Here is a 23,291-nt window from a genome sequence, read left to right as displayed (position 1 = left end):
CAACACAAAGACTAAACGTCTGCAAAGACTAAATTTCTTAGCTCTAAGAAATTTATTAAGCAAAACAGTGGAAGAACAAAAGTGGGATAGGTTGTGATTTTCTTTAAATGATTTTTAATGGTGGGATTATTAAGTTTGCTGTATTTATTGAGCAGTCCGTGTAAGGAACACTGCAGCATGTTCAGTTTTCAATGTAGTTGTAGTCCACTTGGACATAAGTGTGGTTAAAATAAGGCATTACGAGATATTAGATATTTCTTAATGTTTCCCTAGTTTTCAGTAGGTGTAATAGCAATGATGTTACCTCTCAAACCAAATAAAATACTATTTTATCTTTGATTTCACAGTGGGACCTTACAGCTAATCCATGAAACCGAGCTCAGAAAAGCTTTAACTTTTTGTGTGTCTATGCTGCTTCTTAAAACATAATTATTTTTCTAAATTATTATAATGACTTTGATTTGTAATCAGCTAAAGCTTAAGGTATATTTTGTTTTTCTAAGTTCCTTCCTCCCTCGTCCCCCCGTCTGTCCTTCCCTCCCTCCTTTCTTTCTTTCCTATTTAGTTCAGACCTAGAGCCAGCAGAAGTTCTCACAGTGAGTTGGATTTGTTAGTGAAACATCGTACTACATTGTTAGTCTTTTTCTTACTGTCTTTCAGAAGCTGAATATTTCCGTGATTCAATACTTGCAAAACAGTGACTAAAATGCACTGTGGGGGTAGAAAGTACCATCTTAACAATTGATTGCCATAAGCAAATTCCAAACTGAATTTTTAGCCTCGCTTCACATTGCTATAAATAGGTATGCACATTTAAATGTTTATAAACTTTCTAACAATATAGTCTTTGGGTTTATTTTTAGTAATGAGCCACATTCTTTACTTGATAGAACTCAAATTCGTCCTTAGCCAATTATCATTGTAGTATTCACATTATAACTATGTAATGTTTTCATAATATATCTGTCTGTGCAATATGGAAGCTATGAGTGGATTCATAGCTTTTTGGTTTAATTGTACATTATTGTGTGTACATGTGTATATGTATGTATATATATATATATATATTTGTATATAAGGACCAAAATCCTTAGCTTGCTTACACTGTTGCTGGTGTAAAGATTGTTACACTTAATTTTACGGGGCACAAATCATGGAATTCCTTTGTAATTCATGGTAACATATTTCCATAAATTATTGCATTAATATACAATTACCATTTAATTATGAAGTTTATAGGTATTGACAGAAGTTGCATTGAAGTGATAAAATTGCAAATTATATGGTAATTATATTTTGGGTAGTACAATTAATCAAAACATGAATGTCATTATGACACATGCTGTGTTAAAACATGACAGATAATCATATTTCTGGGCCCTGTAAAACAGTGTTACTGTAATGCTCTGTTTTGACTCCTTCCTTGTTTACATTAAACAAAGGATTATTGGTAAATTTTTCTATTGAACATTATGTAGGTTACTGACAGTGTTAACCAAGGCCTGGAATTCTTGGGCCATCTGTGAAGAAACTTTTCAGGTGGCAATTGTGTACCTACTATCTCCTCAAAGGAAGTTGTAATCAAGTTCAACTTTTTGTGCTAACAATGCATGCAGGACTAAGAGGGATGATCTAAAAATAAATAATGTAATTTAAACAAAATGTCTTCTTACATTTTTGTAGAATTCTAATTAGAAACATTTCATTCACTGATAAGTTGAAAACAATTCTTAACACACAAAAGGATATGACACCCAACAATCAGTAGGTCCCTACAGCATTGATTCCAGGGAAAGAAAAAGAAATAATGTATCAGAATATTTGTAAAGGCGAATGTGTAGCTTGAAAATTTCCCCTGGGTGTGCCTCATATATTATCCACCCCACTCCTTAATAATCACTTCCCTAAAGGAAGGAATTTTTATACGGGTCTTAGAAAAACAATTCATTGTTAGCATTATTTCTTAATATATTTATAACACATATAAAGACTTTTTAACTGACATTTAAAATAATTCGACTCTAAGCTTATTCCATTTATTTGAGTATTTGACAAAGTCCCTTTATTGGAAACTGAAAGAAGCATGTAATACATGGCACAATCAGAAAGAGAAAAACCTAGTTATTAATCCCACCTACCCATGATCCTTTTTAGCCAGTGTTATTCAAAATAGTTTCAGAAGGTAATAAAGAGGATAACAGGTTGAAAGGATGCAGGGAGGTAGGTAAGGGTTAGGTGTTGAAGAGTTGATATTACCCCCCTTGCCTTGAGCTACTTCAAAAGAAAACTGCATTTTAGGAATGCATAATTAGATCCCCAGACCAAAAACTTGGTTCGGACTGCTGTTAAGAATTTTGTAGTGTTTCATCCGGAAAACTAGTTATCTTAAGGGAATTTAAAGAATTAATGTAAAATTGTTAAGGTTGAAATTTTGTTAGAGTAACTCTCAAGTAAAAGCTATACTGCTTTCTCAAAAAAAAAAAAATTAAAAAAAAAATCAAGCAAAAACACAGCATGAGTTTGATGTTGAAGTTTCCATGAAGGAAATCGAATACGTTTTATATGGTCTTCAGCCAATTAGGAAAGTCGTTGCCTACAGGCCTAGCCCATTAGGAGACTGGTTAATTTCTTCATAAATACAGCCCACTGTCCACATCAGGGAGATCGATTGAGGCCTGTTTCATATACACTCACTACTATTATGGTTTGACGTACATTAGAGATTTCTTGTGTTATAATCACATTTCTAAAAACGAATCAGAAATATGACACGTCATCTAGAAGCAAAATGAAACAATAATTTGGTTTATTCAACAAATGTTTTTTGAGAACTTTCTGTGAACCAGGTTTTCAGGTGGTAGGAAAACAAGAAGAAGCAATTTCTGCTGTCAGGAACTCAGTCTCAGTGAGGGTTCCGTGGGTTTATACAAACACATTACAATCCACATTGGTGAGCACTATTAGAGAAACTGAGGTGGTGTGAAGCACGGAGAAGGAAGCAGGGCTGCAGATCACCTAAAGGGAAAATCTGCAGCTCGCGTCTTGACTGAACTGTGCTGTTACTGGGGAGCTTTGATACGCCAGATATCGTGAGAACTAGAACCATCAAGTCAACTCAGCCAGAAATGGACAAATGTTCTGCATCCTATCATATTTACCATGATTAACTGTTTCCTTTCACCTTCTTCATGCTGAGGTGGATGCAAAGCACCAGCCCAAACAATTGTGCTTTGGGGCCTATATTTTCTCAATTGATGAATAGCAACTAACACTTCTGATTTAAATTGTCTTTCCAGAACTATTATGTAGAGAAGGCAAAAAGTCAATGGAAATAGTAAAACCAAAATAATTAAGTAAGCTTTAAAAATGACCCGAACATTAGGGTTAAGATTTAGTTTAGAAAAAAATACTTGTAGATCCAAACCTTTCTGCTTGCTTTAACACCATACTCCCTTGACCACAAGTTTTATTCTCGTCTGGGTGGGGCACAAGGTGGCTGCATATCCAAACAAGAGAACTGACTGGGGTTGATGGAGACAGGTGAATTCAGAAGCCACATGCTGGATATGTGTGAAGAGATGGAAAGTATAAACCTCCACTGGATTCTTATCCCATAACTTCCCTCCATTCCTGAAATTGAAGCTTGCGGTAAGGCTAGGGGTCACACCTGCCAGGGAGCAAGGTGAAGAGACCTAACTTCTGTTTCCCTTCCTACCCTCAGTCTCCTTGAGGTGACCCCGAAGAATCACCTGATCTCCCAAGGGTGAGTCTGGGGAATTAAAGGAAATTCAGTGTGTTGTATAGTTTTGTATTATGACCTTACTCTTCCTTCTAGACTAGTCAGTACATCAAGGAACCAACAGAGTCGTTGTTTAAGGGAAGTGTTAATGTAATAATTCTCTTGACTGAGCAATCAAATCCTGACTCGTAAGTAGGACCCAGTGGGACTTGTCAGAAATTCCAGCACGACCATAGAATACGTTGCTCTCATTTGAGGAGGTGATGGTGAGGAGAGAAGGAAGACATCCTTTGAGTTTTGGTGCCTAGGTTATGTGCATTCCGTTATATAGTGATCATTCTATTAATTCTTAACAGAATGTTTAGTTCTAAAGATTCAGCTAAAGGCTTCAGGGAAAATAATTCAGTTCAGAGGATCCAAAGATGCCCAAGAATGCATCCTGGGCTTTAACAGACCACTCTTTTTTCAAAACACATTTTTAGGTGTAGAACTGCAAGCTTGAAGAGCTTTTCTGGTTCAGGGGAAAAAGAGAGAGAGAGAGTGACATGCCCAGCCTGTGAGACGAGGGAAGACAAAGCAAAAGCATCTCCACGTCTGTGACCGCCTCAGGCCTGTAATTTATGAGGAAGGAATCATAAAATCAATTTCACTGTAATGCAGAAAGATGAGATGGCGCACAAATTCACTATAGTCTGGATCAAGTTATATTTCAAAGCCCCGAAGATGAGATTCATTTATGTAATAGCACGAGAAATGTATTCCTCGTTCTGCTCACAAGTAGAATAGCATGTAGGGTTTTAATTGATTAGACTTCCCTAGAGGACCATGTCCTGAGCATTTCTAGAGGAAAACAAATTAGCCACTCCTTAAACATTATTCTTCCATGTTTAAAACAGGTCTTCCTTCTTAAATCTCTTTATCCTGTTGCTCTTATCAACACTGTAGCAAGTCACAGAGCATTTTATTTTGTGCCTGCTTCGATTAAGTGAATGCCCTGTGATCTTTATTTCCATCCTGTTTGAGAAATGATTAGAAAATAGACCATCTTCTTAAGTCACACGGGTGTTGGGCTCCAACAGAAATGGAAGTTGAGAAGAAAACATCTACTTTAGGGATATAAATGTTACCTCAATAGTCCACGGACTTTGGACTCCTTCACATAAACAGGTTCCATTTTATAAAGACCCGCGTTTTCCTGAAGATGTTCCAATGGGATGCAGCTTAAAGTAAACCCTTCCCTGAAAATACTGTTGGCAAAAGCACATGACTCACTGGAATTTGGGTTCAAAACCACATCCTAAAAATTGTAAAAGCAATTGTGTGTAGCAATTTCTGGGTGTTTTTCTTTGGAATTTGACATTGAATAAAAGTAATTTTGCTCAATTCTTAATGGTTTGCAGTCTTTTCAGGCATCGCATATGATATAATTGATATTCATTAAATTCTGAATATTTCAAGGAAAAAGCTGATACATGTCTTCCCAAACACTGTTGCTCATGTAGTATCATTTTTATTTCAGGAGAAAAAAGAAGACTAGGGGAGTGTAATTAATTTGACATAGATAATCCCGGACCGAACATCTCAGTATCAACACCATTTTAAGGCAATTAGAAAATGTCTTTGTCCTCATATATCTTGCCAACACTGTGCTTGCTGATATAAGACTGTGTATTTTGAGCTGTGTGATGACTAATACCGTGTTTCCCCGAAAATAAGACCTAGCCAGACAATCAGCTCAAACTTGTCTTTTGGAGCAAAAATTAATATAAGACCCGGTCTTATTTTACTACAAGACCGGGTCTTATATTAATATTTTATTTTACTATAAGACCGGGTCTTTAATATAATATAAAATATAATAATATAACATAATATTAGTTTTTGCTTTAGAAGATGCATTAGAGCTGATTGTCCGGCTAGATCTTATTTTCAGGGAAACATGGTACCATTAACTCTCAGAAGTAAAATCCTCACTATCCAGCCTTTTTTTGTGTTAAGAAAGATGTTGGTTCGGTGTAAATGCTGAACTTCTCTACTGGTTGGTGCCTGGGTTATTTTTTAGAAAGACCTTGCAAATTTCTCAGCCCCTCCATTATATATTTTTTTATCTGCAAACCCTTCAGAAATCCACACATCACCATGGAAGCTGATCCCTGCCTCTTACAATGACTGTTTACAGTACTTAAGCTGCCCTCAGTACCTCTGTTCACTGGACCCCAGACAGCAGAGGAAACTCCACTTACCCAAAAGATGAGTCTCTGCTCCCCGATGGGACTTTGCAAAATGATCCTGCTTGGACTGAAAAACACTTTCTGGCTAGATACATAAAACATCTTAATGGGGTGCTGTGTTCGTGAATGATGAGGTCTGAGGTTCAAAATGGATTGTATTGTCAAAGGATCAACCAGAATGCTCAACTAATGTTTACTAAAACCCTGTTGGGCCATGGCAAGGAGAGGAGATTTCTAGAAAGTGCCTCTCTTCAAGAGGTTTGCTTTAAAAGTAAGAGGATAAATTCTGTGAAGGTTATTAAGCTATTGTCCTTCAGGTCCAAATCCACTCTTCTGTATTCTGCTTTCATCATACTGGGCTGGGCTTCCACAAACTAGATTTCTCTTTTACTAGCTGGCTTTCCACTAGGTTTTGTCCATCGGGGTATCTGAAGGGGAAGCGGAAGCAGGCAGAGGGGAGAAGGAACTTCTCTCCTTGAGTTTGCTTGCTGTTCCTGACATAGCACCTCAGCAATGGTTGTGCAAGAGTTGTTTCAGCCGTTGGTTTCTTTCAGCTTTCCCAGAAGCAGCCTCATCAGGCCTCTTCGAGCAGCAGCAGCAGCATGGCAGTGTCCCCTCTGAGGGACAGCTTTCTAGGGCCCTTCCTCCATGCTTCTTGGTCTGTAACCCAGCCTTTTCCTTGTTCTCTCAGCCCTAGTGGTAGCTGCTTCCTGGGTTATTACTTCTGGACGACCTCAGTGAACGAGGGTCGTTCCTCATTCAGCCCTGCAACGTTGGCATAACTAATTCCCATATTAAATTCTCTCTGCCGAAATCTCTTATGATACAGTTTCTATTTTCCTGTCCGGACACATTTCAATGGCAAACATCTTCCACTATTAACCCCGGCCTGGGGAGGATAGCCACTGCAGAACTTTCGAAGGATGCCCGTGTTCTCCTCACTAATACATTTCTTAATACCTTAGTGAAGAGATGGTCATCTGGACTCTATCAGGAGATATGGTTGGATATTCATGCCCCATATAAATCTTTGAATTAGTTTTCTAAGTTACACCAGGAAGTTGCGGCATTTCAACTCCTTGAATGTAGGCCACCATTGAATATACATTTCATTAGATCAACCAAGAGCTACTTCCAGCTGGGTGAGCAAGCACATGAAATCCAGACTCAGATAAGCATGCGCAAGTACATCTGGCCTGATTTAATGTTATATTTTATCATCTTTCGACACCGTTCCCACAATAAAATTACTCTCCACCTCCTTGCATACTGTCTTCTTTAGAACCAAGTCACTATGTGTAGCCCAGAACTTAAGAACTGGCGAGTTACTCTCTATCTTCTTGAGGGTGGTGTGTTTACATAAATTAATTGGACAGACGGAAGGAAGAGAAGAAAGGAAGGAAAGAAAGAAAGAAGGAAGGGGGAGAGGAAGGAAGGAATCTGTAAGGAAGATTTGTTTCTCCCCCCTCGTTTATTTATTTGTTCAATCATAGATAGCAATACTGACACATGGGTATTTATTGTATACTTTGGATTATAATCCAATACTGCTTCATTAATTCTGTTGCTCAAATTGTTTAGCTTAGGCCATGGGGAGCTCTTTTGGTTGGCTCCTGCGCCCTTTTGATGTATCCTCATCAGTGTAGGAGTTTCTGTTTGTTTGTGTTTGAGCACTTCCTTACTCTCTGGCCCTGTAAGATGCCCCAGGCTCATGTATTTACTGTCCCAGTCCTAGAATCAGCAGTTTCTGGAAGGAGCAACCGGGGCCATTTAAAAACATTGAATTCTTCAGTAATGCATTGACTTGGCATGCTGCTTGGGGTCTAAGTGGCCTAAGAAAGATCGTGGGACTAAAAATAGAATATTTTTAAAGCCTTTCCCACCTGAGCATTGTTAAGACAGGCTAGGACATTGGTTTACTAAAAGAACTACTTAGAATGGGTGACAGAGTAGGAAGGGAGGTAGAACTTATTCAGAGAAAAGAGTGTCCACATTAACAAAAGGGAAACCTCCACAGTCACCCATATTGTTAGCTCACACATGGCCACACAAAAGATTTCAATTTTAGACTTTCTATGTTATTTCCAAAGGAATCACATACTGACAGGATTGAAGGACGTTTTAAAAATATAACTTTACACCTGTATTCCATTACCTGTGGTGCACTATGAATTATTACTTTTTACAAATCCTGTCATTAGCTTATAACTAGAACAATTACATTGCATTGTATCTTTAGTGTGAAAAATATTAGCTTGCTAATGATAAGAATTTACAATCAACGACCATTTTTATATAACCTGATTTTGGCATTTCTTTGTTTTAAAATTTCCGGGAGACTCAAAACGTGGAGGTGACCTAGGCCTCTCTAGGCCCCAAAGTCTCTGTATATAGATTTTCCTTTCTTCTGACAGAACTGGTTTGCTTAAATCTGTACAGATGAGAACACAATTATCGTAAAATAGGAAAACCCACACTGGTTATGTACACTTCTGTTTGCTCTGTAAAGGGCAGCATTTATGTATCTTAAGCTGTATCTTGAAAGCTTTTTCCGTCTCAGAAGCTCGCTTGCATTAAACATGAGACTGATAAGTGCTGTTGCCGCAGGGATTTAGAGGCAGCTCTTCGCATCCCAGGATGATCTCAGCTCCGTGGGAAGGGCGCCGGTTGAGCAGGGCTTTGGGCCAGCTGAGGCCGTGTGCGCTGTGGGAAGCAAGCCTGGCGTGGAACCTCTCAGTTCATGTGGATCTGATTTTGCTGATTTTCTTTAAACGATTGATTGTTCTTGACACCCTGTGAGGAGTGTGTGACATGCTGCGAGGACATGCCTTGGATCTGCGAAGGAAGATCAAACCCCTCGTTTTACAGGGAAGAGAAGAAACAGGAAGAAAGGATGTAGGAGAAGTAAGAGAGGAACATGAAAAGATCCAGAAGAAAGAAAGGATGGCAGGGAGGCACAGAGGAGACACCAGTGCTCCATCCATCCAGCTGACCGGTGCTTTGCCTCTCATGCTCCCATCTCATGCTCCCATCTCATGCTGTAGCCCTCTGCCTGGGTTCTGGGCCCTGCCTCCTTTCCCTCTACTGTCTGCTTTCTTTCACCCTACATCCTTACCTTATTCGCAGCATTTTCTTCACCACCAGGATAGGTTGGGCACCATCCCAAGTTCTGGGTCCACGCCTATCCTCAAGGAGAACAGAAGGTCCCCAAGGGGCTGTGTGGACTCAGCTTGCAGGTCCGCCTAAACTCTGGTCCTGCTCTCACATTTGGCACTGGGCCTAGTACTTAAGCATTTGACTTGCTCCTGTGATCAGCTTCCTGCACTAACCCCAACCTGGTTTTACAGTCCAAGTTCCAACAATCACTGCCCAGATATGAGGCTTCAGGCACTTACCACTACGTCCCTGTGCCTCAGTTTTCTCATCTGTAAAATGGGAGTGGTACTATCTACCTCAGAAGGTTGTTGTAAGAACTTAATATGGTAGAACCGCACCTGGAACCAAGTAGGCATCGCATGAATAGTGGGCCCCTCTACTACTTCTCAAAATCCCCTCATATTCTTCAGCTGATTGAATCATTAAGGTGGAACAGGCCTCAGCAGGAGCTTGTCGGACAAGCTTTCCAGGTGGCTCTGATATACAATCAAGCTTTCTTCACAGGAGGTAATCTCTTCCCCACTAGCTCCAAGACCTGGGTCTGCAATATGGCCCGTTGTCCCTTGTCGACTTCCTCTCCTCTGCTGCCCCTCCCCGCAGTGCACCCCACCTACCTTGGACTTCTGCACCCACATAAGGGTAAGAGCTAAACTGAATCTTAAGAGTTTGTTTTGCTAAATATTTGCACTTTCTCTCCTGTAACTGTTGACGTGACTTTTTTTTTTCTATAAAGTTATAGGAATAGTTCTAGCTTAGCTCAGCGTTCCCAACTTTTATCTACAACTGTTACTGCAGCTTTTATCTACAACTATTACTCCTGAAGTTCAGAATCAGTCTGGAAACTTTGTCCCAGGTTTATGGCTCCAAGTCTGTTGCTGACATGTCAGGAAGGAGCAAGCATATAAACTAATTCAAAGGAGCTGTCAAAGGGCAGGCCCACGCCCAGCCAGTCACTGGCTGAAAAGGATGCAGACTCCCTGGGAGGCTCTGCCAAGCAAGGGTCAGAGCAGCCAGTGGGCCTGTTTGTGCAGAAACAATCCACGGGAAGGAAGGGTGAACCGAGGCATGGCTAAACAATTACCAAGTGTTGCCACTGGAGGGCGATGTCTCCAAACAGTCTCTCTCCCCACCAGGAACATTACTGCCCGGTGTATGAGTTCTAGCCTGAGATTCCAAATTCATGTAATTACCTAGTAGGGCATTTGGAAATCGTGAAGCTGCTTCTGAAATCCTGAGAAATATGGATATACTAAGCTTTAAACAACAAAACAACTGCATATATAGAATTTTACATTCAATCAGATACACTACGTCAGTGGTTCTCGAGCTTGGCTGAAGATTAGAATCGTTTAAAAGCTAGAAATGCTATAGCTGTCCATAACCCACAAAAGACCAATTAAATCAGAATCTCTGGAAGATGGAGCGGTGGTATTTGCATATTTTTAAAGCTCCCCAATAATTCTAATGTGCACTCAAGGGAAAATTTATCGAGAACAAATTTAATTTTAGAAATTTCTATCTTTATGTTTTCTTCTGCAAATTGGGAAATCACTAGATATTTGATTTAAAGGTAGAACTGCTTAGCTAAGCTCTGGAAAGGAGCGGTGGTTGAGAACTTCGGCATGAAATCATCATGCCTCTGGAAGACCATTTTCAGGAACACCCTTAGAGACCTACCAAGTTATTAACAGCTGGGTGCAAATTTGTTTATCAGGTATCAAAATAGCTAGAATTCTGAGAAAATTGAGGCCAAATGAAGTAAGTTTTTAAAGGGAAGGGGGAAGAAAATTTACACTGGCTTTCTTCCCCCTTGCATATAGACTTTTCTTGAAAAGTCAGAACGTATTAAAAAATAAAATGGAATCATCCACAACCCCTTTACCACTATTTACATGTTTATGTTCCAGTTTTTTATGCATATATATATATATATATATTTAAATCTGTGAGCTCTACATAATTTTGTTTTATCCTTTTTATCTTAACATAATAGGAGCATTTTCTTATCCTTTAAAATATTCTTTAGAGCATTATGAATGGCTGCCTAGAATCACACCACATGAGTACATTTCAAATCACACAACTACAGTAGAACACAAGAGCATGTGGTTTACACCTGCATCTCACCGTAGACCTTGTTTTTATGTTTCCACTAGAAAATGGCTACATACTGTTGTTAGGTTTACATCTTCTCTTTCCAAGAGGCCTAGAGACACAGGTTGGAATCTCTTGGACCCAATTACAAATTCCCAGGTGAGAGACTCATTGGCCGAGCTTGGGTTGGGTGTCCTCACCTAGTCCAACCAACTGTAGCTGAGAATAGGGGATGTAGGGGTGAGGTCACACTGTTACAGAAGCTCCTGGGACCCACTTCTATAACCTTGTGGATGGATGGCGGGGTCAGGAGAGCTCCTAGGAAAGCACAGCCTCAGCAGGAGGTACTTGGGTGTCCCCCCAATACGCCGCTCTCTCTTGGCTTTTGCATATGAGACATTCTGTTAAGAGCTGTGTAGGAATCAAAGGACTGTCCTCAAGGGAGCTGAGAATCCAAGTAAGGAAACGTAACATACATGGAATGAAAAGTTAAATAAAAGTGATATTCACTACTTTTTACTGTGCAGATAGTATGTGCCAGGTTTCTACATTTATTATTGCACTAACTCTTCAGAATCATTCTGTAAGCAAGGTACGAAAATTCCAGATCTACAGGCTGAGAGGTAAAGTAACAGTTAGTTATTAAAAGTAGACAAGAATTTGAACTCAAGCAGCCAAAGCCTTCACTCTTTTCTACAATGCCAGGAAATCTTGGGCAGCCCATGATTATATAATGGCCTGGTCTTACTGTAGGATCAGACAACTAAAGGACACTCATGAATTTAAACATCCTTTTAGAGTGTCTCCAAGAAACCCAGCAAGGCCTTCATTCCCCATTTTATCTCCTTCTCCTGCAACTTGACTTAGGTAACCCCAAAATCAGCTTAGAGATGAGAAGTGATCTCATTTATAAAGTGCAGTTATACCAGAGCTACACTAAAGTATAGGCAAATGAACACATACGGAATGCTAACACACACATACATACAAGTACACACACACAGGGCGTTAACATTTTGTCTAGAAAGGTAAAGATACAAGAAAATTGTCTCTGAAATTGACCATTTTATAGTCGTTCCCAAATATGTGTGTATGCTCCCTACATCGAAATCACCAGAAGCACTTGCCTAGACATTTGGGCCCCACACGAGATTTACTGAGTCTCTGGGAAGGGGCCTTTCCCTCCCCCCAATATCAACACATGGTTCCTCAACTGCCTTATAAGGAGCAGTGGGCACGTTCAACTGCAGGGTTTTGGTTTTTCAGGTCAGATTTTGTTTTTTCAAACAGTTTTCTTAAGATGTAATTCACCTTATGCAATTCACGCATTTAAAGTGTATAGTTCAAGGGCTTTCAGTCAATTCAGCTGTGCTTCCATCTCCACAATTTTAGAACATTTTCATTACCCCCAAAAGAAACCCCGATTCCCTGAGCTGTCACCCTGAGTTCCCCCACCCAACCCCCAACTCTAGGGAACCACAAATCTTCCTGTCTTTCTAGATATGTCTATTCTGGACATTTCGTATAAAGGGATTCCTACAATACATGGTTGCAGAGTGAAGTTTGCACGTTTGGGTCAAGAGCAGATTTGCTGCAAGCCGGACAGAAACGTCTTCCCCACTTAACACCAGGTGTCTCTCCTTGATGCAGGTGTGGAATACATATTTAAAGAATATTGGGTTGAAGGAGGCCAAATGGTCCATCTTCCCCAGACTCCTTCGAGTACAATCCTGGATTACACCAAGCAATCGCCAAGGGTCCTTTCAGCACTGAACATCCGAGGGAAAGCTCCTGTCCACTGTTTCTTGGGCCTCACTGGGCAATTGCATCACCTGAAGGGCTTGTGAACAACACAGATCCCTGAGCCCCTTCCCAGGGAATCGGCATGTTTTTTTTTGGGTTCAGGTATCCGTGTTTTAAAGAAGTACCCTGGTGATTCTGTATGTAGCCCATTGGACAGGCATTCGGGCAGCACTATAAAAGTCTCTGTTTCCAAGAGGACACAAAAGCTTCTTATACATTTCCCCGTCAATCCATCTTCCTTTCTTTGCAGTTGCTGCAACAGAGACTTCACTTCTGTACAAGGCCATTTCAATTATTATATGGAAATTCCATTCTTACAGAGATCAGGGGAAACTTTCAAATATAAAAATAACAGAAATCCCTGGAAACAATTGCAAACTGCCAACCTACAGCACGTTCCTGATTTGCTAGAGGATGGCTTGGAGACTTGAAACAATCACTGTGCCTGAAACAATGTGGGCATCTAGTGAGGTGAACAGGCCTGAAAATTCTCAGCCTCCCAGCATCTCTTCCGGGGCCTGAAATTCATTTTCCCAGTGAGCAGAAATACTTTCCTTAGCCGAGTCCCTTTTTAGGCCTTTGATTTACAGAAGCTTCCCAACAAATAAATACGAGTTGATGTCTAGGTCACAGAATCTTAGAGAGCTTTCCAAAAGCCTTCAAGGATAAGGAATATAAATGGGAACAATATTTGAAAAACAATCCCAGTTGTTTGTCTATCATTTTTCCGGGGCTGAGACAGTGATTGCATTGTGGCTCCTTGCCATCACCCGATAAGGTAGACAGGGCTTTTAAAGAGACTTTTTGCAGATAAAGATTGGAGACTGAGAGAAGTTAAGAGTTATGCTCCAGATTACCCAGCTGGCCAGTCGTAGTTTGGGCCTTTGCCCCTGGGCTTCCCTTATTGCCTCCGGCCATCAATATTTTAGAGAAGCCTGTCAGGATGTAAGAAACTTCAGAGACTTTTGTCCCAGTCATTTAGCTATGGAACCTGGGTTTACAACACCACTAATTCAGTCTGACAGTGCCTTATCATCTGCAGGAAGAACGAGGAGGATCAGTACATTTCAAGGATGGCTCGCCCGGTGGACCTGCCAAAATGACCATTCTAGGGCATCTCAGAGCTCAGCTAGACACACATGCACACATATAAGTGTACATACATGTACACGGCAGGCACACTCCTACACATAGACAAACACATAGTCTCTCTCTCTCTCTCTCCCTCTCTCTCTCTCCCCTTCCTAGAAAGACCAAACATGACCTGCTTTATTTGTAGGTTTATTGTAAGCCCAGATGATCAATCCATTTCCAAGACAGTCAAGACCTAGTCATTAAATCATACTCGTGAGTGTGTGTGCGTGTGTGTGTGTGTATTTTGCTTGCTTATTTGTTTGTAATGGCTTTCATTTAATGAGGCTGTTTGTGGTTCTTCCTATTTGGCCTGAACGTGAGCGGCGAGCTAGGGCTTGCTGACCCGAATCGGCTCCTTGTGCCGCTGTGTGCACATGTCTGCTCACCGGTGAACAGAACAGTTGCTCCTGGGTTTTTCCCGAGCAGCCTCAGCTGGGCAGCGACTGCTCATCGCCTCCCAGGAGCCAGAGAAGCTTCAGCAGCCGCTCAGGCAGCATGTCTAAGCCAAGGGCCCCTAGCATGTCTGTTCTCTTCACAGCACAGGAGGAGCTCACGTGGTTGGAGAACCGACTGTGGCCATGCTGTTGGCTTGCATTATTTCCTTTTGTCTTCATCACAACGCCACATGGTACGTACTCCATCTTACTGATGAGGACACAGGCTCAGAGAGAGGAGATGAAATACATTCCTACTGGTGCAGTAAGGACTACAAATGACATGCCAGTTGACACTGTAGTAGTGTTTGAACGGAAGATTTGGTCTAAGTGCCAGCAAACACCTCTTGAGCAAGCTACATCTGAGCTGCATCCAGAAGGATGACTAAGGGTTAGGAAAGTGCCAGGTGGAGCTGGGGTGGGAAAGAGCAGTCTGGGAGAGGACGAGGAAGAGGGGCAGGTCTGTGACAGAGTGGAGCATTGGAAGCACTTACAGAAGACCAGTGTGATATCCTCAGCAGACAAAGTAAGGAGGAGAGTTGAGAGATTAGAAAGGAGAGCAGGAGCCAGGCTGGGGAAGGCCTTGGAAGCTGAGGATTTGGGATCATTTTGTGATATTACAAGGTTAAATTGTTTTTGTAAATGGCACCTGGGACTAGCAGAACCTGATTTATGTAACATTCTTCCTATGGGAAAATAGTCCAAGTTTCAAACAATCAATTTTCCAAGGCACTTTTGGAACACAACCAACCAGTTGATAAGATGTAGAATGTGACTCTACCAACTGGGTTGGTTGTCATCATTTGGCACTTGGGTATCTTACCTTCCCATCCACAGTGTAATCCCTTGACTTCAAAGACATCATGTTTTTACAACACCCTTCCCCAACACACAAACCCCCCTATAGCCCCAGTGATTTACTATTAAACGCTTTTTGATTGTCCCTCTAATTGAGAGTAAAAAGGGTAAGGCATCTGAATGGTCTGTACTGGATGAAAATAAATGCAACTTTCCATCCCAAATTAACATATGACACAACAGATTTTCTTATGCTATAGGTCAAATCATGTTATCCTCAGAAACGGTGTAACTAGATAGTAAAGAGACTGGTTTCTATCCTTCACAGACAAAGATCCATCTGATTACAGTTGTGTCACGTGCAGAGTAATATATCCATCACACTCTGTAATATGCCAAGAATGAACTAACACCCGGCCCCATCATTAAAACTGCAGTGGGGGTTGAATTGGGATACATTAGGATGCAAGTGACAGAAACTCAACTTGACTTTGCTTACGAACAAAGCTGATTTATGGGAAGGTTTATGGTATGATGAGGAAGACCAAGGAGGTAGGATCTGTATAAAGACGGGAACTCCCACATGGCTAGAATGAACCCTTCCCAGGAGAAAGAAGATATTCTCTGGACAAAAGGTTAATGTCAACTAAAGACATCTACTATTTAAACTTTGAGATGTTTTCTGTAATGCTATCAGAAGAACACAGTGTAGTAAGAAAGAGTATGACTTTTTGGGGATCAGGCAAAAATGAGTTTGAACCACTAATCTGCAATTTATCGGTGCTGAGACCTTAGCAAATAACTTAAACTCTTTGAACTTGTTTGTCTTCAGCTGAAAAAAAATGACCATGTAAGGATTTAATGAGACTGTGTATAAAAGAATATAGCACAGTACCCTCATGCACTGTTACTGGGATTGCAAATTGGTGCAGCCAGTATGGAGATTCCTCAAAAAATTAAAAATAGAGCTACCTTGTGACCCAGCAATTCCACTTCTGAGTATTTATCCAAAGAAATCCAAAACACGAATTTGAGAAGATATATGCATCCCTATGTTCATTGCAGCATTATTTACAATAGCCAATATATGAACTCAAACTAAGTGTTCATTAATAAACAATTGGATAAAGAAGATGTGGTACATACATACAATGGAATATCACTCGGCCATAAAAAAGAATGAAATCTTACCATTTATGACAACCTGGATGGACCTAGAGGATATTTTGTTAAGTGAAATGAGTCAGACAGAGAAAGACAAACACCATATGATCTCACTTATATGTAGAATCTAAAGAAGAAAACAAATGAACAAACAAAACAGAAGCAGACTCAAAGATACAGAGAATAAATTGATGGTTGCCAGACAGAAGGGTTGGAGGTCTGGATGAAAAAGGTGAAGCGATTAGGAAGTACAAATTGGTAGTTACAAACCAGTCATGGGGATGTAAAGTACTGCGTAGAGAATATAGTCAATGGTATTGCAACAACTTATGCATGGTGCCGGTGGGTACTAGATTTATCAAGGGGTAACTTCATAAATTATATACATGTCTAACCATTACACTGTATACCTGAAACTAAGACAAATAATATTGAATGCCAAAGAACATACATAGCACAGTCCCAGAGACTTCCTAGGCATTTAATACACGTTAACCCCATTTCTCTCTCCATTAGGGAATGAGGGTTGAAACCTTTGTTAAATGGCTCAATATGTGTAAAGTACTGGGACAATACCTGACACATGGCTAGAGCTGCAATTATCATCAGTTTGGTGATTGTACCCGTTTCCCCATAAGAATGCCCCTACAGGAGTCCAATGGCTTCCCAGACTGCATGTCTTCCTGGGGGAAACGGACATGAAAACAGTGACCTTTTCTCTCTGTCCTCTTTTCATCTTAATGCTAGGACTTATTCTTGCTCTGCAGTACCCAACAGACTTTAGACACTTAGTCAATATTAATTAAGGATGTTGGTGTTGACGTCCAGCTCTTTGAAACTAAAAAGTTTTATGCCAACAAAGCCAAGGTAGAATTAAGCAGCTGTGCTGCAATCTTGTCTCAGATGTAATCACGATTCACTTTGTTCATATTCCTCATGCTGTTCATGACACTTAATTAGTCCAGCTTTGTTGCCTTTACACTGATTGCATTGATGCATCTTCGGAAGACCCTTTAGGGATAATTTTCCCTCATTTTTCTCTTTGTAGCTGTGGGTATTGTAAGACCCACGCACTCTCTCCACCAGGGCTTGAATATAACCTGTAGCAGAGAGTGTAGAGAAGGCACCAGGTGTTGCTACCATGGTACATTAGGTATCTTAGGGCTGTATTTATCCTGATAGTTTGCCTGTCATTATTGATTGTCAAAGGAAATCTTCCTAGCAACATAAAAGAGTGACATGGACGTGTTTCAGTTAAAGGGGCTTCTCAGGTTGAAGACCACAGTCTTCTTGATGGTGGCGGTATAAAGCATCTTAATATCCCCTCTAATGCTTACTGTGGGCACCTTGATCAAATAAAAACAACAACAAAACAGGAGGAACCGTCAACACTCAGTAAACGCTTATGGGTACGAGGCATTAGACTAAGCACATCACATATTATAAATTATTGAATTTTCAAAACAACTCTCTGAGATGGTTATTATTAGTATCCCCTCTTTACAGATGAGGAAACTGAAACCTAAAGAGGTTAAGTCACTCACAGAAGGTCACCAGCTATTACGTGGCAGTTCTGCCTTTCCAATACCAGCAGGACACTTTAGTCCTTGGTAGTAGATGCTCAGTGAGTACTTATCGACTAGTTATTTTTATTTTGTTTTTATCTATAAACGGTCCTTTAAAGTTTTCTTGGAAAGAAAGAAAAGTAACGTTTATTGAATGTCTACTGTGGACCAAATATGGCATGTTATCACAGACTTTATCTCACGTTGTTTTTTAATAACCCTGCGAAGTAGATGAGATCGTCTATTTTTTACAAATGAGAACTCTGAGAGTCAGAGAAGAATTCTTTAAAGATTATACAGCTAGTAAGGGGGAGAGACGGGATTTGAATCCTCATAAATCTGTCTGACCCAAAGGCCATAATTTCATGCATTTCCTAGAGCTGCTAGGTTTGCACCACAGATGGAAACTATTGAGTCATTTTCTGTAAGTTTCCACAGCACTGTCCTTTGGGAGTATATATTCAGATTAAGTAGATACTTTTATATGTGTGCATATTGCCACGATTGCTATACTGTGTGAATACCGTCCAAAAGATCCAGTAACACCTCAGTACAGAAAAGCAACTCCTTTCCAAGCTAGACCACAGTCGTAGTCATAAATAATGATACCAATAATTATGTTTTACATTTTTACATTATAATTGCATTAAATGATTAAATGATTTAACACAAGTGAAATGTATGAAACAATATTAATCATGCCTATGTAATGAAGCCTCCATAAAAATCCCTAACGCACGGAGTTCAGAGAGCTTCCCAGTTGGTGAACACATGTAGTCATATGTGCCAGAACACATCCCCACCTGCACAGGGACAGAAGCTTGGGGCCCTTCCAGACCTTACCCTATGTATGTCTTCGTCTGGCTGGTCACCTGTATCTTTTATTATATAATATACTAATAAATGTAAGTAAGTGTTTCCCTGAGTTCTCTGAACCATTCCAGCAAACTATCAAACACAAAGAGGGGGTCCTGGGAACCCGTTTACAGCCAATTTTTCAGAGGTACACGTGACAACCTGGGACTTGATGATTGGTGTCTGAAGGGAGGCAGTCTTGTGGGACTAAGCCCTTAGACTGGGGGATCTGATGCGAGGTCCAGGTAGATAGTGTCAGAATTGAATCGAACTGTAGGACACCCAGCTGGTGTCGCAGAATCGCTTTGTGTGGATACACGTCTGACATCAGAAGTGTGGTAGTGTGAGAGGAAAGGAAAACAGTGTGTTTTCCCTATAGCGGTAAATTAAATCCCATGTCCCGAGAAAGTGCCCCTCCTTCAATGAATTCTTGCTTTTCTAGTCTGACATTCCTGTTCCCGTCCTCACTCACCCTCAAAATTCATTCCTTCTACCAGCACATTTTTCCGGGTCACCACAGGTGAAATCTTTAGTAACTGAGCCGCCACCTGTACAACAGATGGTCCACGCCACACTTATCGATGAGACGACATTGTCTTTGCTTCCTGGGTGACTGTGTTCTCAGACCACTCTCATGAGCATTTGTCTCAGTCCAAGAAGCATATGCCAAAATGGGATTAGGCATGCAAGCGATTCATTAGGGGTCATGTCTACGGTGGAAAGTGAGAGAACCAAGGGAAGCTGGGAGAACCATCAGACCCCGATACAGATCTGACCCTAGTTGAAGGAGAGCAGGAAGGAAGGAGGTTAAGTGAAAGAGCCTAAGACTGCAGTGCAGTTCTAAGAAAGTTTGACAAGGTCAGTGGACGGTCTTTGAGCCAAATTGCTCATTGAGTCCCGTGACTCCCAGAATGAGCCTGCCTTGCTATTCCTGCTACATTCAGTCACTGGCTAGAAGCAGCCAGCACATGGGAAGTGAGGCCTTGTCATGCACACCTTGTAGATCAGGCAAGTCGACTCCCCACAAAGTTAAGGAAGGCACATTTTCATGTAACAACCTATTAAATATTAATGCCAGAAATAAAACTAAAATGGAATCCACTCAGGCTTTAGACATAACTACAAATGTATGGGAATTACAGGGAACAGAGGAACGTTTATGTGTCACCACAGGGATAGAATCAGCAAAATTTATATTGCAGGGACATCTATAGGATAAATGACTCAATTTCTTGGTTCGAATTATCTTTAGCAGCCTAATAAATAATCTCAAAACTTGTTGCCATAAGACAACAATTTGTTATTGTCTCTCATGTTTCTGGAGGTTAACAGAGCGCAGTGGGGCACTTCTAAATTGGGGTTTCTCATGAGGTTGCAGATGGTCGCTAGGGCCAGAATGGTCTGAAGTCCCAACTGGACTGGACATTTAATGTATCTCACTCACATGGCTGGCAGTTAACACTGGCTTCGGCCTGGGAGCTTAGCTCTAGGCCTGTTGGCTGGGGAGCTTGTACATGGCTTGTCAATGTGGCTTGGATTGCTCATTGCATATGGTAGTTGGATTCCAAGAGACAGGGGGAAGGTGTAACGTTTATTATGATTTAGTCCTAGAAAGACACTTATGCCACAGTCTGTTGTTCAAATAAGTCATTTAAGCCAGCCCAGACTCAGCCTCTTACTTTAAGAAATAGCATGTACAAACAGGGAGGGAAGAAAGTGATGGCAACGCTTTCTGGACACTGTCTACCACACTCTTTTCCTCAAATAATGAAAAGAAAAAGTGAGACAGAGGAGGAATATATAAATTAAAAGAGACTAGAGAGATGTATTAATCAATTTCAACGTACAGATCTCCTTTAGATTCCAGTGAAAAGCAACGAACTTTTAAAGCAGCTAGTCTGGGATCCATGCACTTCCTTTACGTGGGAGACTCTCTCAGGGAAAAAGAGAAGTCAAGAGGACCAGTCGAATGTCCTTGTCAACCTGACAATCAGACCTCCAGATGAATTAACCAATGGTATATACTAGAGGTAGGTCTTTATCCTTGGAATGTTCTTAACTGCATGTCCCTGGTTACGTATTGCTGAGAGTAAATAAACCGAGAATCCATAGAATGATTAGGTATGGCTTTCTGGACAATGTCATGTAGGCTGAAAATTGAGAGGTTTCATATTCGAAACACTACTTGGGGTGATAACTTCTATTCTTAACTTGGAGACTGTCCTCCTTAGTCCAGAGTTTGCCTCTATACTTGAAATTATTTGTGCTGTTTGATACTGGATAAGATCTTTGATTGTAAGCCTAACTTGACAATCCAATGCCTTGTGATTATATATATATATACGTATATATAATATATATACACATATAAAATATGTGTAAAATACATATAAAAAATGTATACTGACTGTATATTTAATAATGTTAAGGAATTATTAATTATTATAGCGGTTTTTTTGGGGGGTGACAGTGATATTGTTGTTATGCTTTAAAAACATATGCATACAGGATGTATTTACAGATGAAATTACTTCAAAATAATCCAGAGTGTGAGAGGGAAGATGAAGATATAAAACACAATAAAAGACATAAGATGGACCATGATAATCGTTGAAACTGGCTAATGTGTTCACAGAGGTTCGTTATATTATTCTCTCTAGTGTCAAATACAGAATATAATGAATTTTGAAAATGTCCATAGCAAAGAGATTTTTAGACACTGAAAATAAAATTTAAAGCAAATACTAAGAAACCTGAGGTGCCACGAGGGTGAATATATTTTATATAAGTATTTTCATAACCACATATCAAAATATAAGCCAGCCTACAGAAAAAGAACATAGTTTACTAACAAAATATTGATAGAAGAAAAAAACAAATTTTTAATAAAAAGTGGAATACTTTTTAACTCTCCCTTGGTGTAATACAAATCAGCATAGCAATATGATCTTATTTTTTTCTATAAAACTGGCAAAGAAAGAGCAAAAAATATAGAAACAAAAAGTATTTCAGACGGTGCAGAAAAATGGACACCCACATGTACTACTGGTGGGAGCCTAAATTTTAAAATTTTTCTGGAGACTATTTTTGCAGCATGTTTATTAAAAATCTTAAAACTTGTCTCTACTGCTTGACCCAGAAATTCAATTTCCACCAATCGATTCTAAAACTATAAACATACATATATGCAAACATTTAAGTAAAAATATGTGCCATAAGTCACTGCTCATAATAGCCTTTTAAAAAATAATATAATTATATTCATTATAATAAAATGATTTTAAGAAGCAGGAAGACAGGGAAGCAGGCATGAACAAAAAGAAGGTGGAAAGGAGACCTGAGTATCCAACAAGAGAAACAAGTTTAAAAATGGTGTTATATACAGATAAAAAATACACACATTATTCAGCCATTAAATGAGATTATACGATGAAAAGAAAAGCTATCGATGGCAATTAATTAGGTGAAGAAAGCAAACTGGAAAAGGGTACTACCAGGATTTTTTACTTGTGTTTACTTGTGTAGCTCTTCAGAAGCACAGAAAACGCACTGGAAGGATAAGCACCCAACATTAAACAGTTATTATATGGTGGGGAAGGGGACGGCTTATAGATGATTTTAATTTTCTTCTTTTTATGCATCTATATTTCCTAAACGTTCTGTAATGAACTTGTATTACTTTTATAAAAAATTAAAAAAAAAATCTGTTGAATCAACAACCTGCTTCTAGGAATCTTTCCTAAGAAAATAATCAGAGGTATGCTCAAAGATTGGTAAAGATGGTCACTGCGGCATTATTTATAACAGGAGGAAAATTGTCAATAATCCAATTATCCCACAGTAAGAGAATGAGTAAATAAATTATGGTATTGAGAATACAAACATTCCTCATATTTCTGGGAAAATGCTGATTGTTCTGTAATCATGGTAACAAGTACTGCTCTCACTGGTTTTAAATCCTTTCTATTGATCAACACAACCTGTTTCAGTGAACATGCTTTGGCAAACCAACCAATAACTGACAGTCTCGCATGTCCCCAAGTCAGCCAGTCAGCAATGGAGTTAGTGCAATAAATAAGCTTCTCAATGCCAACCAATCAACAGCAGTCTCACTAGAATAACCACATTTCTAGAGTTGATGTCAACCTACTTTTGCCCCTGGAAATCTGCCAATCCTGAACTCTGCGCTTCCCGAAAACCCTATATAAGTATCAGTGTGTTCTACCTAATGAGATGGTGGCTGACCAGCATACCTCTCCCTTACTATATAGTAAGCAATAAATTCAGCTGTGTGTGTGTGTGTGTGTGTGTGTGTGTG

The sequence above is a fragment of the Rhinolophus ferrumequinum genome, chromosome 16 (assembly GCF_004115265.2).
Source record: "Rhinolophus ferrumequinum isolate MPI-CBG mRhiFer1 chromosome 16, mRhiFer1_v1.p, whole genome shotgun sequence".
NCBI lineage: Eukaryota > Metazoa > Chordata > Mammalia > Chiroptera > Rhinolophidae > Rhinolophus > Rhinolophus ferrumequinum.
This window is presented reverse-complemented; position numbering follows the sequence as displayed.